This window comes from Hyla sarda, chromosome 7 (assembly GCF_029499605.1).
Source record: "Hyla sarda isolate aHylSar1 chromosome 7, aHylSar1.hap1, whole genome shotgun sequence".
Lineage (NCBI taxonomy): Eukaryota > Metazoa > Chordata > Amphibia > Anura > Hylidae > Hyla > Hyla sarda.
Window position 1 is genome coordinate 105965188 of NC_079195.1, and position 12361 is coordinate 105977548.

The 12361-nt window shown below is 41.7% G+C and overlaps 1 protein-coding gene across 4 annotated transcripts in view; it reads left to right on the forward strand.

Annotated features, from left to right (window-relative positions):
• The window catches only part of STOX1 (storkhead box 1), a 64654-nt gene that overhangs the window by 41403 nt on the left and 10890 nt on the right, over positions 1-12361 (forward strand). Inside the window, exon 1 of one of the 4 annotated variants that reach the window (XM_056530320.1) lies at positions 3201-3293. The exons of the other annotated variants lie outside the window; for them this stretch is intronic. The gene's annotated coding sequence lies outside the window, so the exon portion shown is untranslated. Of the gene's footprint in view, positions 1-3200; positions 3294-12361 lie in introns of those variants that run through there. 4 annotated transcript variants of the gene reach the window in all.

Sequence of the window (12361 nt, forward strand, 5' to 3'; positions counted from 1 at the left end):
TTCCGTTGCCCGTCGGCAACTTCCTCAGAGGTAAATGTTCAGTTGCCCGTCGCCGTAAATGTTGGCTCCCCTGAAATTTTTCAAGAAAATGAAGTATTTCTCACAGAAAAGGATTGCAGTAACACATGTTTTGCTATACAAATGTTTATTCCCTGTGTGTGTATTGGGACTAAGCAAAAAAAGGAGGAAAAAAATCTAATTGGACATAATGCCACACCAAACTCCAAAAATGGTCTGGACAAAATGATTGGCACCCTTTCAAAATTGTGGAAAAATAAGATTGTTTCAAGCATGTGATGGTCCTTTAAACTCACCTGGGGCAAGTAACAGCTGTGGGCAATATAAAAATCACACCTGAAAGCAGATAAAAATGAGACGTTCACTTAGTCTATGCATTGTGTGTCTGTGTGTGCCACACTAAGCATGAACAACAGAAAAAAGAGAACAGTCTGAGGACTTGAGATCCAAAATTGTGGAAAAATTGTGTGAACAATATCAAGGTTACAAGTCAATCTCCAGAGATCTAGATTTGCCTTTGTCCACAGTGCGCAGAATTATCAAGAAGTTTGTAACCCATGGCACTGTAGCTAATCTCCCTGGGCGTGGACTGAAGAGAAAAATGTATGTAAGGTGTCAACGCAAGATAGTCCGGATGGTGGATAAGCAGCCCCAAACAAGTTCCAAATATATTCAAGCTGTCCGGCAGGCTCAGGGAGCATCAGTGTCAGCCCAAACTATCCGTTGACATTTAATTGAAATGAAACACTATGGCAGTAGACCCAGGAGGACCCCACTGCTGACACACATAAAAAGTAAGACTACATTTTGCCAAAATGAACTTGAGTAAGCCAAAATCCTTCTGGGAAAATGTTTTGGGGACAGAGGAGACCAAGATCGAGCTTTTTGGTAAAGCACATCATTCTACTGTTCACCGAAAATGGAATGAGGCCTACAAAGAAAAGAACACAGTACCTACAGTGAAATATGGGGGAGGTTCAATTATGTTTTGGGGTTGTTTTGCTGCCTCTGGCACTGGGTGCCTTGAATGTGTACAAGGCATCATGAAATCTGAGAATTACCAACGGATTTTGGGTCGCACTGTACAGCCCAGTGTCAGAAAGCTGGGTTTGCATCTGAGCTCTTGGGTCTTCATGCAGGACAATGAACCCAAACATACATCAAAAAGCTCCCAGAAATGGATGGCAACAAAGCGCTGGAGAGTTCTGAAGTGGCCAGCAATGAGTCCAGATCTAAATCCCATTGAACACCTGTGGAGAGTTCTTAAAATTGCTGTTAGGAAAAGGTGCCCTTCCAATAAGAGACCTGGAGCAGTTTGCAAAGGAAGAGTGGTCCAACATTCCGGCTGAGAGGTGTAAGAAGCTTATTGATGGTTATAGGAAGTGACTGATTTCAGTTATTTTTTCCAAAGGGTGTGCAACCAAATATTAAAGTTAAGGGTGACAATAATTTTGTCCAGCCCATTTTTGGAGTTTGGTGTGACATAATGTCCAATTTGCTTTTTTTTTTTCTCCCTTTTTTGGTTTAGTTCCAATACACACAAAAGGAATAAACGTGTATAACAAAACATGTGTTACTGCAATCCTTTTCTGTGATAAATACTTCATTTTCTCGAAAAATTTCAGGGTTGCCAACATTTACGGCCATGACTATTTGCTGTCCCCAAAATTATTGTTCCTTGGGATATTAGGCAGTGCCCACATTTTGTAGGCTGAAGTTGAATCTTTTTGGTAATGGAGCTATGTAATGTCCACAGATGTTTTTCAGAAGTAACAAAGGGATTTCTGGTTTTAATCCAGAGAATTGTTCTTGTGTGTGGGAACATGAGGTGTCCATGTGATGTCTGGTAAGTGATCTTATGATGAAAGCACTATGGTGCAATTTCACTTTATGGTCGGTGGTAACTGCTTTTTTTTCACACGCAAGTATTGTTTGAGAAGAACAGTAGAAGTCATTAGCAGTCTACACACGAACAACAATTACTGAGAAAGATACACATCTCTGGAAAGAGCCCAACCTGGCTATTACTTTCATGTTGTGGGCTTGTACACATCCCGTTTGTCATCTTTACTGTTTGCTAAGCAGTAAATGGAACACCTGACTGGCTTTAAAAATTTTATTTTAAAATCCAATAGAATCGCAATTAAGTTTTAAATTTAAACTGTCTCTATGTCCACATGGTGGAATGTCCGCACGGAAATATTATGTACGGAGCACCAGCAGAACATGTTGTAGCTTGGACTGCTCAGAAATGCGCTATCTCATAGACGGCAATGCATTTCTGTGCGGACCCCGCAGAAAGAATAAACATGCCTGTTCTTTTTTTTGGCACCAGCATTTGAATTTCTGCGCCAGAAACTCTGTGCTGAATTCTAATGTGGAAATAGGCACAGAAATTACATTGTATGAACATATCCTAATACAAAAATTTTCCTTTGCAGAGATATTGTGATAGCGTCCCTTACTAATACACCTCTCCTCATACTACTTTGCTTGTTAGAGGAACATGAGCAGCAGCATTCACAGTGAAGATACTGCATGGCAGACGTACTTCTTGGGACAGCAGGATGGGTACGCTGGAGGACGTACTACTTTTTATGAAGCACCGGGGAAAGGAGACTGTTGTATACCGCTTTCCAAAGACCTATTGGTGCAATTGCTTCTGTCTTCCTGCAAAACAGCTGCAGATAGAGTAGTGGGGTGCAAAGAAATAGAAAATAGCAAAAAAAAAATTGGGGTGGGTGATTTTATACTTTTTTGTACAGATGTACTGTGTGAATGACTTTATTTTAACTTGTGGTGGAGTTACTATTTTTTATTCTAAACTATTTGGGGGAGATTTATCAAAACCTGTGTAGAGGAAAAGTTGCTGAGTTGCCCATATAAACCAATCAGAGGCCTTTTCACAAATAGAAGTGATCTGATTGGTTGCTATGGGCAACTCAGCAACTTTTCCTCTGGACAGGTTTTGAAATCTGCCCCTTTTTTGTTTCTCTTCATCTGTTTAATCTGTTGGCTTTATTGAAAAGTTATGACACTTACTTACATAGTATGGCACTACCTAGTGTTAAAGCATATAGTTATGTGGTCGTCCACCTACTTAGCTGAATGATGGTGAACACACACATACTCAGTCACCCTCCCCAAAGCCAGACCTCGAAGTAGTTCACTGCAAAGCGTACAACAGGAATAGTTTCCTACCCTGGTTGGCAGTGAAGACGCAGAACATCTGCAGTAAGGGTCGATTAACACTGGATTTAAGCTGTCTGTTACAGGTATCTGCTGGCTAGAAGCATGAAACTTTGCATGAATCTTTGTTTTTAGGCTAACAATTAGAGATAAAGAAGTTTTAACGTTTTCTAAAATTCCACCCTTGAAGGGGGTTCAAAGTTTTTATGAATTGAGATTAGGTTGATTTTTGAATTTGAAAATTTGCACCATTACTCTTAAATAAAAAAATCTGTCTGTAACTCTGTATCTACATAATAATCCTCCGAAAAATCGATCACAAAACAAAAAAATGTGCACGCCCTGCACCTGGACAGTATATAAGCAGCGCGAGAAGGCGGGTTCCCCCTTTTTTTCTTTCTTTATTCTGACTATAATTTACCTTTTTAGTTTGAATGTAGAATTGTTGAAAATAGATGGGACTATGGTTCCCCACAACATTATTCCTGTAATTGGAGATGGAGCCGGTTAGTTTCGGGCCATTTCTTATATATTGTATGACACACAAGTGATGGCCAGGGAGGTTCGCGAGCAAATCGTTAGCCATGTAGTAGCTAACTGGGAAGAGTTTTCCATTATGTCCCACAATAGTAACGGGGACAATTACTTTAGTGCATCAAAACAGCAGATGTAATGTTTGTTAGAATTCGGGTTGTTTGGATACCCGTAGACTTTACCCAGAGCGGCCTCATTACTAGGGATCGACCGATTATAGATTTTTTTTTTTAGAGCCGATAACCTGGGAACTTTAAGACCGATAGCCGATAACTTATACTGATATTCCGTGCATTTTAATTCCCCCCCCCCCCCCCCCCAAATATCCTTGGCAAAATGAGGGTGCGTGTGTATGTGTGGGTATACCCTGATAAACTGTTTCTGGCACCGCAGAAGCCGCTGCAGATCAGTTATTTAAAACGGGCGCTTTAAATCAATGAACTTCAGCGGCTTTTGCGGGGGCCAGAGACCGCCGCCGCCACCAGCTTCTCTTCCCCTACCTGTCCTGGGGTCCAACCACCGACGCTGCCCGATTGCCTCCCCCTGCCTATCCTCTGGCCAGAGAGCCCGCCACCGCTGCCCCATTGCCTCCCCCATCCCTGGTTTTATAATTACCTGTTCCCGGGGTCCGCGCTACTTCTGGCTCCGGCGGTGTCCTGAGCTGTCATTGTGTGCCGAGCCACTGACTGTGACGTTGTGTTGAGGACGTCACTCATTATTGTGCAGCGCACAGCAACAGCGCAGGACACGGCGGAGCCAGAAGTAGTGCGGACCCCGGGAACAGGTAATTATAAAAGTGGGGATGGGGGAGGCAATGGGGCAGCGGCGGCGGCAGTCTCTGACCAGAGGATAGGTTGGGGGAGGCAATCGGACAGCGTCGGTGGTTGGACTCAGGACCCCAGGACAGGCAGGGGGAGAGAAGCGGGGGGGGGGGGGGTGGCGGTCTCTGGCCCCGCAAAAGCTGCTGCAGTTTACTGATTTAAAGCATCGGCATTATCGGCAGGTTAGATGCCGATACCGATAACTTACAAAATCGTGAATATCGGCCAATCCGATAATCGGTCAATTCCTACTCATTACTATAGGATCGTAAAAAGTAGATCTATGTTACCCCAAATTTAACGCGAGCGAAGCCGTGGGCAAAAGCTAGTGTTAACATATAGTGTGGCAGACAGCAGCACACGCTACTCATTTCAGTGGCTGAATGCAGTGATTCCATTTGGGCTGTTTTCTGCTGGAATAGTCTATTTCAACAGGACTCTGTAGTGTGGTCTTCTGCATATACCAGAAGAAAGTGGGCCACATAAAATCACTTACTCTGTTCGGGCCATCAAAATGAATTGCGCCTGCTACTTATCCACCACAGTATAAGGTGTCGTCCCCCTCTTGGCGGGATGCCAATGGACTGATACCTGTGAAAGAGAAAACGTGGTTTGAGCCTAACATGTTGGTATAGCTGAGAAGGCTTTTTAGTGCAAGTACGGTAAGTAGAAACTATATTGTCAAATGCCAGCAGGGGAAGTAGACTAATTCTGGCCAGAGCCTGCAGTACAGATTAGCCTACAGCCTGCCATATACATAAGCTGACTCCTCTGACTCCCTGTAGGCAAATCTGTGCCCATACATTCAGCATGGAGTGGAGAAGAGGTTTTTGCCTATCACCGGAGTGGAAAAAGAAAGTAAACATTTAGGGGGACATTTATCAATGTTTGCTTATGCATTCCTTTTTTTTTTTTAGTTATTTTTTTTCTTACAATTTTTTTGCTTATGTGCAATGTATTTATCAACTGGTTTCAGCCTGTTGATAAATTTCTTTCACGCAAGCAATTTTTTTGGAATGTTTTTGCGCTGCGGGGTCGGCCACACTCCTTGTGACATCTTGGCCACGCCCCTCAATGCAAGTCACTGGGAGGGGGCGTGACAGTTGCCACGCCCCCTCCCATAGACTTACACTGAGGGGGCGTGGCTGTGATGTCACAAGGGGCATGACCGCCCCCCCCCCGCAGAGCTGAAACAGCAATCGGAACATTAAGTTCCGAATGCTGCCCAGGTGAGTACCCCTTTATTGATAAAATCGTACAGGATAAATCCTCATTTCCTTCTTAGAAAGTGTTAGCAAATTTCCTCTTGAGTTCAGTGTCTAGGATACCGATCAGATTACCCTTGTGTAGATAAAGTATACCAGCTCAGAAAACGTAGGGTTTATATCTACAAACCATCACACATGGAATATTTACATCAGCAGACATGGAGCATTTTTATTAGCCATTGAATATAAAGTACCTAATCTGTTGGTAAGAAATTGCAGATGGCTATTCAACAAATAAATTCTTTCACTACAAGGTCCAATGACACCTATGGTGTTTGTGCATGGTACGTGTGAATGTACCCTAAGGAAGCACCCTGCTGTATTGTGCCAAAAATGTTATTTTAAACAGGTTACTTGTAAAGGTCTGGTTTATAGGTCAGTAGTATGTTAATCATACATACACTGGGGTAAAAGGTCACCAGATATTAACACTAAGTGACAGCACCTGGTAAACACATTGGCACCACTGTCATGTTGATGTATTGTCCTGTTGCAATTTGCAAAAACATTAGTAAAAAGTTAACTCTGTGAGGTCGAACAGCATTGGAAGATAAACATACCCTGGAAATCCCACAAAGCCGGGGGGTCCGCTCATTGGTTGATTGCAGCAGGTCTGTCTTGGGGAGCCCACTCTCTCCCACCTCTAAAATGAAGCTTCTATTCTTTATAAAGCAGCCATTGTTTGCACGTATCAGAATCAATTACGGATGTCTTTCCTTCTCAAAGCAAAAGAAAATGTGCAATGTTCCTTGTAGAAAATGAGGCACCAGATGCAGAAGTCAGTCAGGAAGGAAAAGGCATAATTTGGGCTACAGCTGTTTTCTCATTTGCAGAAATGTAAAGCATGTGGCAGCCTGGTCCAGAACATGCCAGGAACCTTGTTATGATTACTGGTGGGAGGCATCAAGGATGCGAATGAATGGTCCCATTGGTGGTATTTTCTTTTGAAGGGAAGGAAGATATCCAGATGACTAGCTTCTACATGTTAGTTAGTCTGGGGTGGTAAACACCAGATCCTTGAATACAACCGGCTCATGTGTTAGTTCAGCATCTCACAGACGGCAGTTTTGTTTTGCAATTAGGGCCACGTAATCCCAAATTCAAAATGGGCCCTCTGACCTTACATGGGACTACCACTAGCGCTTGTTTGATAAACAGAATCCAATTGTCCCCCTTCTAGGTCAATAATCCAAATTCACGTGCAGACTGTACAATAGTAAGCTTGTAGCACAGATGCAGTAGGTATGGACATGTAGAAATACAGCATTAGGAGAAGTTCTGCTATTGTTCCTTTGTTCTTGGCCCCAGAGGATAGTGGAAAAGTGTGTGATTGCCCAACCACTGGGACACCCTGCAATCTCCTGTAGACACACACAAGCATAAATAAAAGAAAACATGTAAAAAAAAATACATATCTGTATAGCAACAGGATAAAAAAATCTACGGCAATAATCATACCATAAAAATTAAGATAATATATATAAATCACCATAGGTGTCTTTTCAGTCGTCTCATTTAAAATACCTGTTTGCATATTGTGATTTATTTATATTATATTCATTTGTATTGCCTTAGATTTTTTTTTTATCCTGTTGCTACAGATTTATTTATTTTTATGTCTATTTTTGGGTTAAACCAGTGCTATAAATTGGTGACCCTTCTTGTACCTTACATGCCTAATGAAGTGGTCAGTTTGTACCGTGAAACTCGGTTGCGTTATTATTGCATTGCATTATGGGTAATTAAATGGATGTTTGACTTACTATTGTGTGGAAGTTCATCCATCGCTGTTAGATTCCTGCCACACCATGAAGGAAAGTCTGTTGGTTTGGAGTTAGAGAAGGAAGGCTGCAGGAGGACACATTGTATGCTATGTCCATTAATGTGCTTGGTGGACACAACTATTTAGGAGAAGTGCAAGATCACATTGTGCGTTTCCCTACTACAGGCATTACTTCTCTATGGAACGCTTATTTCCTAGAGGTGACACTAGAGATCATTCTCTTATCGGAGACCTGCTTCTCATATTCTTTTTTTAGTTCAATTTAGCAAATGTCAGGTCACCTAGAGCGCTTGATGTATGATTATACATTCCTATTAGTTAGATGGCTAAAGACAGCCCTACTTAATACGTCTGCACTGTCGCTTTAAATAAGTGATCATATTACAAATTCCTATGTGCACGGAGATCACTCATGGAATAGAGAACAAGGTTAGGTCAGGTTAAACTCTATTGTGTTCTCCAGAGGTATAGACTGACACAATGCTTCACCACCTGGTAGAAAGTTCTCAGTTTCACTATTAAAACATGTAGAATTATTTAGTAAAAAACATTGTTTTTGAGTGTATGTCGCCAATACATTCTGTTACACATCCCATAGAATGAAAAGTTTTCAATGAAGACCGTATTCACACTTTTTTTTGTTATTTTTTTTTTTAATCAGTATGTATTACAGCTGAGTCTATTATACATATGAGACTCAAATTGATGCCAAGGGGCATCAGTATTTCACATCCACCATGATAAGAAACAAAAGCTTACTATGCATTTTTATGTGTATATTCCTCTGTTCGGTCCATCCATTAGACCATATAATCTCTAAACAGACGGCTATATCCCACAGTGTTTGCGCAGGGGAGTGGATGTCCGTTTCTTTTCTAGGAGACTGATATCTAGCGTAACATTGATGATGATGTAACAATGGTGCCTGTTGCCTTTCACTCGAGGGAATATACCAGGCAGCAACTAGACAGTCGGTTCTTAAAGGGTACCTCTCATCAAAAAAACTTTTGATATATTATATATTAATGTATGCAGAATAACTTTCCAATTGCATGTTATTAAAAAAAAATATGCTTCTTTCTATTTAATTTTCCTTTTTGAAAAAATGATCACTAGGGGTCTCCCTACCAGTCCTGGCTGCAATCCTTTTTTTTTTTTTTATAGATTTCAGACTCATGCTGGAGTCCAAAACCTCAGACTGCAGCTGGGACACAGATAAGCTCACGCTGCTCCCTGCCTGTGAATCAGGTAGGCAGGAGCCAGCACTGAGCTCATAGCACAGCAGGGCATACTCTTGACTCTGCCTTACTGCATGCCCTCATTCATTTTACTATCTGAGCTCCGATCTTCCTTCTCTCTGCACTTGCAGTTGTAAACAGATAGGAGAAGACTCAGAACTGCAGGCCCACTGTTCACAGCCTCTATGCTGGGCCATTCCCCCTTCCACCCTCCCACTAGGATGGCTGAATGAGCAGCCAAGAAGACAATAAATCAGGTAGAATGAGGGGGTTTTGAATGAAAAAACACAGAAATAGTGTCAATGAGTCAGGGACAGATGAGTGTGTGTGTGGGAGGGGGGGGGGGCACATTAGGGAGAGTTTAGATCATGATAGGTACTCTTGAAAGTTGTCTAGCCACCATAATTTAGCCCTTGTCAGAGTAGCTTCAGTGGGTGTTTACGATGCAAGAGTTAGAGGTACTCCACTGGCCAGCGTTCAGAAGTAAATGTTCTGAACGCTGATTTTGCGCTGCGGGAGTCGGCCACGCCCCTCGTGGCGTAACGGCCATGCCCCCTCAATTCAAGTCAATGGGAGGGGGCGTGACTGCCATCATGCCTCCTCCCATTGTCTTGCATTGAAGGGTTGTGACACCACGAGGGTCATGGCCAACCTCTGCAACGTGAAAACAGCGTTCAGAACGTTTACTTCTTAACGCTGGCCAGCGGAGTACCCCTTTAATAGCTACAAAGTGGTCCAAAAAAGGAACACACATTTCAGCTTGGTGCATAACCATTGACCAGTCAGTTGTCCATGTTCCCTGTACACTACTAAAAGCATATAAAGGTGGTCTGGTCTGATGAATCATAACTCATTTTACTTCAAGAGGATGACTATGTGCAAGTGTGTAATTTACCAGCAGAATAGTGCATTATGGGAAGAAGGCAAGCTAGTGGAGGCACTAGAATGCTCTGGGCAATGTTCTACTGGGAAGCCTTGGGTCTTGGCATTCATGTGAATATTACTTTGACATTAAACACTTACCTAAATATTATTGCAGACCAAGTACATCCCTTCATGTGAGTGATGGTCCCTAAAGGTCATGGAATATATTTCAGTAGGATAACACTACAAAAGTGTTTAGAAATGGCTTGAGGAACAGGGTGTTGATTCTGGCTCCACATTTTCCAGATCTGCATGAACAAGTCTGATCCATGGAAATCACATCTAAAATCTTACAATAAAGGATCTACTGCTATTGTCTTGGTGTCAGATACAACCTGACCCCTTCAGAGGTCTTTTTGGAGTCCATGTTAGTTTTAATATTATGGCAGATTGGCACCTTTGTTATTAGAGAGTACCATAAATTGCCTTAAATGCACAAATATCTTTTAATAAGTCTCTCTTTCACTGTAGAGCTCGCAATCTAATTTCCGCCACGGACCAACATTGTCATTCAGGAAATCCATTATTGGTATTTACACCGGATTTTATTTTTTATTTCCTGACCATTAACTGACTTGACTTGAGTGCCTCAGGACAATAGATTATTTTTTTTTATATAATGAAAAGCATATGTAAGGTTAGGTCCTAGTTTCTTACTATGCTCCTTTCAGTATCCAGACACCAGAGATGATGAGATAGGAATTGATGGATTATGAATACTGAAGTTTGTTGCAACCAAATTAATTTGTTATGACTAACAGGTTACCCTTTCACCTATGTTAAGTGCCTTTTTTTAGGACGTTTCTGGCTCACGGCGGCAGGTATTGAGTTTCAGAGCTGATATAGGTTCACACAGGAGAGAGGGGATCTGAACTCTATCTTTCTTTACTCCATACAAAGACTTTTGCCTGATTTTATACACCTGAAAGTGGAATCTTAGCAACTAGTCAGGATAAAAGGCTCTTGGAAAGCTTTCCATAAACAGGCTTTGTTGAGGTTGACAATGGTGCGCTGTAAAACAAAGGTCAAGTGTAATTTAACAGCCTCCCCTAAGATGGCGCTGTGTCAGGATCAGTGCACTAGGAGTTGTAGGCTGGCTTTATCCTCGTATACATCCTGGTGAACACGATTTCTGCTAGTTTTTTAGGCTGCAACTGTTTTAAGTTAAGGTTTTAAGGATTAAAGGGCAAATGAGCTTTCCGAGGAACATTTATTCCTGATAATCCGCCCCTGCAAAGGAAACAGCGAACAGACTATGAACAAGCTAACGCTGTTTTTATTTTTCTGTCATAAATTTGTATGAGATATCAAACTGGTATAATAATACTCATATGTGAAGAAAGTCGTCTGGCACTGCACTAAATATCCCTGGGTATGACTTGAACTACTCGGGTGGAGTATGGATAATTCAGATGGAGAAACCTAATCCAGGGGGGAGGCGGTGCTCACTTCAATACTGCACAAACCGCTTCAATTCACATAGATATGTAGAGACAGCAGGCGGGAACGCCGGGATGCACCTGTAACTGGTGCGACAACGGTTTCATAGGACTAGCCACGGTCATAGCCATGCCCCCTGGAGACCATGTAACTTATGACATTTTGGGGGAGATTTATCAAAACCTATGCAAAGGAAAAGTTCAGTTGCCCATAGCAACCAATCAGATTTCTTATTTCATTTTTCAGAGGCTTTGTTAAAAATTAAATAAGCAAGTTGATTGGTTGCTATGGGCAACATTTCCTCTGCACAAGTAATGATAAATCTCCCCCTTTGTCTTGCATAAAATAGTGGGAAAGGTCAAAGGAAACAGTGGGAAACAGTCAAATAAAGTGACTTCCGGGTGTGGGTCCCAAGCATGAAAACAGGACAAAGTGTTACACAGCGGTAAAAAACATATTATACAGTATAGCTTTACATCATGGGCTCAAAGGCTGAAGAAGAAAAAAATCTGGAATACCCCTTTAGAGGGGTTATACAGAATTTGAAAACCAATTTCTTCCAAAAAACCAGCCACACCTGTCCTTAGGTTGTGTGTGAGATTGCAGCTCAGTTCCATTGAAGTGAATGGAGCCAAGCTGTAATTCCACATACAACCCGAGGACAGATGGTTCTGTTTTTTGTTTCTTAAACAGTTTTTCTATTTCTGTAGATCATTTTAATAGGTTGCAGATTTACTCAATATAAATAAATAGCTGAAATCTGCAGTGGATTGAGTACATGTGAACGAAAGAAGAATTTCTAAATAATCGTCGAGAATTGCCATCAATGCCTTCCCCTGAATGTGGAGTAATGCTTCATTTGATGGAAGACAATGTAGTCATAATGTTAGGTTTTCTTACTGTCTAGGTAAGCAGAGTTATAAAGAAATCAATAGTCTGAGATATTTCATTGGCATTTGCTATTTTCTAATATTAAACTGTCGGCTTTTATGGGATTACTGGACAGGAAATTTGCTGTGTAGAGAAGCAAAACAGGAGATAATGTTGGGACTGTAGGGTTATTTGTAGGTCTTCTATTACTATACATAAAAATAAAATCTAGCTCTGGATTGCCAGCCAGTGGCTTGTTCTGCATAGGAGCCCTAA